Source organism: Crocuta crocuta, unplaced genomic scaffold (genome assembly GCF_008692635.1).
Source record: "Crocuta crocuta isolate KB4526 unplaced genomic scaffold, BGI_CrCroc_1.0 scaffold563, whole genome shotgun sequence".
NCBI lineage: Eukaryota > Metazoa > Chordata > Mammalia > Carnivora > Hyaenidae > Crocuta > Crocuta crocuta.
Window position 1 is genome coordinate 89,026 of NW_027532000.1, and position 3,768 is coordinate 92,793.

The 3,768-nt window shown below is 33.3% G+C and overlaps 1 protein-coding gene across 1 annotated transcript in view; it reads right to left on the bottom strand.

The window, feature by feature from the left end:
• ARHGEF9 (Cdc42 guanine nucleotide exchange factor 9) overlaps positions 1–3,768 on the bottom strand; it is a 166,762-nt gene that overhangs the window by 64,394 nt on the left and 98,600 nt on the right. The window lies entirely within an intron of this gene.

The following is a 3,768-nucleotide window of genomic DNA, read 5'->3' on the forward strand; positions in this document are numbered from 1 at the left end:
AAATGCTGAACAGGTTTTTGTTAGTTGTTTAGTTGTTTGGCAGAGCTTAGCAAGCTGATTTTTCCCCTATTTTTACTGAGAAAATATGGATATACATATTTCATGAGTTTAAGTTCATAAGTTTATTTAAATACATACCTAAAAAGTTTAAGGAGCATATAGCATGATGTTATATATGTTGTGAAATGATTACAAATGGGTTAATATCCATCATCTCATACAGTTACAATAAAGAGTCTCATACAGTTACAATAAAGAGAAGAAAAAAAATTACTCCTTGTGATGAGATACATTTATATAGAAATACAAATCACCTAAAATAGCCAAAGTCGTTTTAAGAATGAATATGGAGCACTAACACTACCTGCTTTCAAGACTTGCTACGAAGCTACATTAATCAAGACAGTATGAGAAATATTTTTTATTTATGTTTAGTGATAGACATTAGTTACACTTATTGTGATCATTTTGCAGTACAAATAGCTAATAATTATGTTGTACATCTGAAACGAATATGTCATATGTTAATTATATCTTAATTAAAAACAACAACAACAAATAAAGCATGGTATTTGTATATGAATACTCATATAGATCACTGGAACACAATGTCCCTAAAAATAGACCTACATGTATATGATTGACTTTTGACCAATCTGTCCAAGTAATTCAATGGAGGAATTAAGTTTTTTCAAGTGGTGCTGAAACAACAAAACATCCATATAGAAACAAATTAACCTCAACTGTTATTTTGCACCATATATAAAAACTACCTCAAAAAAAATCACAGACTTAAATATAATAAACAAAACTACACAACTTCCTTAAGAAAACGGGAGAAAATCTTTGTGACCCTGGGTTAAGCAATGTTTTCTTAAATAAGACCCAAAGCATATTAACCATTAAAGTGATAAACTGAATTTCAAAAAAATTAAAAGGTTATGCTTTTCAAGACACTGTCAAAAAATGAAAGGATATGCCACAATATGGGAGAAAATCTTTGCAAATCACATATCTAACAACTTATAAATAATAAATTAAAAATCTCTCAAAACTGAACAATAAGAAAACAATCTACCTAGAAGTGGGTAAAAGACATGGACAGATATTTCGCCAAAGATTTTATACAAATGCCAAATAAGCACATGAAAAAAATGGTTAACATCTTTAGTTATTAGGAAAATACAAATTAAAATCACAATGAAATACCACTACACACCTATTAGAATGGCTAAAAAAGAAAAAGGAAAAAAAAAAGAATGAAAAGAAAAGAGAAAAAACACACCTACCATGAAAAACAGTAATCCCACAGATGGAAACAATCTAGTAAACAACCCAGATATCCTGGAATGCACTGGTGAATGTGTGGTGCATTCATACAATGGAATATTACTAAATAATAAAAAAGAGCCAACTACTGATACATGCAACAACATGGATGATATAAAAGGCATTTCATTAAGTAAAAGAAGCTAAACACAAATATTATTACCTGTATTATTCCATTTATATGACAGTGTAGAAATAGTAAAATTACTGTAATAGAAAACAGATCAGTATTTAACAAGGGCAAGGTGTGGGAACAGAGACTGGCTACAAAGGGAGAATAAGAGAACTTGATAAAGTGATAGAAATGTTTTATATCTTGATTATGATGGTAGTTACACTGCCATATACATTTATTAAAATTCACCAAATTATACACTAAACATTGGTGAATCTTAGTGTATATAAATTACATCTAAACAAACCTGATTTTAAAAAATGACATTGTAGTGGTGTCTCAGTGGCTCAGTCAGTTAAGTATCTGATTCTTGGTTTTGGCTCAGGTCACAATTTCATGACTTCAAGCCCTGTGTTGGGCTCTGCACTAACAGTGGAGAACCTGTTTGGGATTCTAGGTCTCCCGCTCTCTGTCTGCCCCTCCCCCACTCACACTGTCTCTGTCTCTCTCAAAATTAATAAATACAGTTTTTTTAAATGACACTGTAGAATTGAATAATATAAAGGTAAGCAAAACAATTTATTAAAAAAAGTCAAACTAACATGTAAAAAAGTGATAATATACTATGAGTAGGTAGAGTTTATCTCCGTAATACAATTTCATTTAACATACAAAGATTAGTCAATCCAAATTAACCACTTTAATAGATTGTAGGGTAAAAGCATGTGATCATTTCAACAGATCAGAGGTACCTTTTGTCCCCCACAGGATATTTGACAATGTCTGCAGACATTTTTGGTTGTCATAACTCAATGGTGTTAGGGTGCTACTGGCATTCAGTGGGTAAAGAACAGGAATCCTGGTAAACATACTACAATGCACAGGGCAGGCTCCAAATGAGAACCACTATTCTATATTCTACTTTCTCAAGCAACACAGTACTTATGATATCCATACATATTGCTGTAAGATACATACACCAAGTCTGTTGTTTGTTGCTATAATGTACATACCTCTAGTCTGTTGCTTCTTGCAACACAATATCCCACAGTAAGCATCCTCTATATGTTTCTTATTAATCCCCTGGTGGTGAATATCTAATTTGCTTCCAGTTGCACTCTACCACATACAACACTGCCATTCAGACAACAGCCTTGCAAATACTACAACCTCTATAAGAATTTCCCTGGGATATATATTCAGGAATGGAAACACTATATCATACATATATTTAACTTTAATAATTACTGCCCAAGTGTTTCCTGAATGGTTGAACTATTTAAAATACTGTGCAGAAAAAAATGTTAACTTATCAGACCTGAGATTGCTATTCTTGGAAAGACCTATTTGGATGGTTGGATCTTGGCTGATATCTTGGAACTTGGATATCAAGAGGGCTCTCATTATTCCCTGGCAAGAGTGTCTCACTGTGCCTAAACTGTTTTTATAAACAAAGTGGTTTATACTGAATACCAGCTTCCATTTTGGAAGTCTGAAACTTTGGTACAGTCTAGACAGAACATGCATACATGACCAGTCCCCTATAAAAATCTTGGGTACTGAGTCCCTAATGAGTTTCTCTGGTAGAAAACATTCACATGTATTGTCACAACTCATTGCAAGGGGAATTAAGTGTATCCTGTATGACTTTATTGGGAGAGGTCTCTTGGAAGCTTGTACCTAGATTCCTCCAGACTTTGCCTCATGTGCTTTCTCTTTTTGTTGATTTTGCCTTGCATCTTTTATCTATATAAATCACAACCACGAGTATGAGTATATGCTGGTTCGTTCTAGAAAATCACTGAATTTAAGAGTGGTCTTAAGGATAATCCCCCAATGAATATTACATAAGCAAAGCAGGAGAATTTACAAAATGATTTACTTCTAACTGCACACTTTTATGTGTCATTTGAATTTTGAATCAAGTTATTACCTCTTTAGAAATCAATACTTTATTTTAAAAAAATGAGAGTTGTCAAAACAACTAAGTCTCCTGTGAATGAGCCCCCAGAGATGTTAGAGAACCACAGAAGTATACAAAGAAGTCTTCTTATATTCCAGATGAGGAAGCCCAAAGAAGTTAAGGGACTTACCTAAAGTTACCGAGACTGTCATTACAGACACAGGAACCAAATCCTTGCTTTCTTATTTCCTATGCTCCTTCCTCTAAGTCACATGGCCCCTTTTCCTACACTTCTTACTTCCTCTACTTTACAGTACCTACCTCTCTAAATGCCTTGAAGGGGCCTACTTTCATGCTGACTGTATTTCTCAGATTCCTGAATTTTCCATGCAGTGAATATGTTCAGTTTCTTCCAAAACAG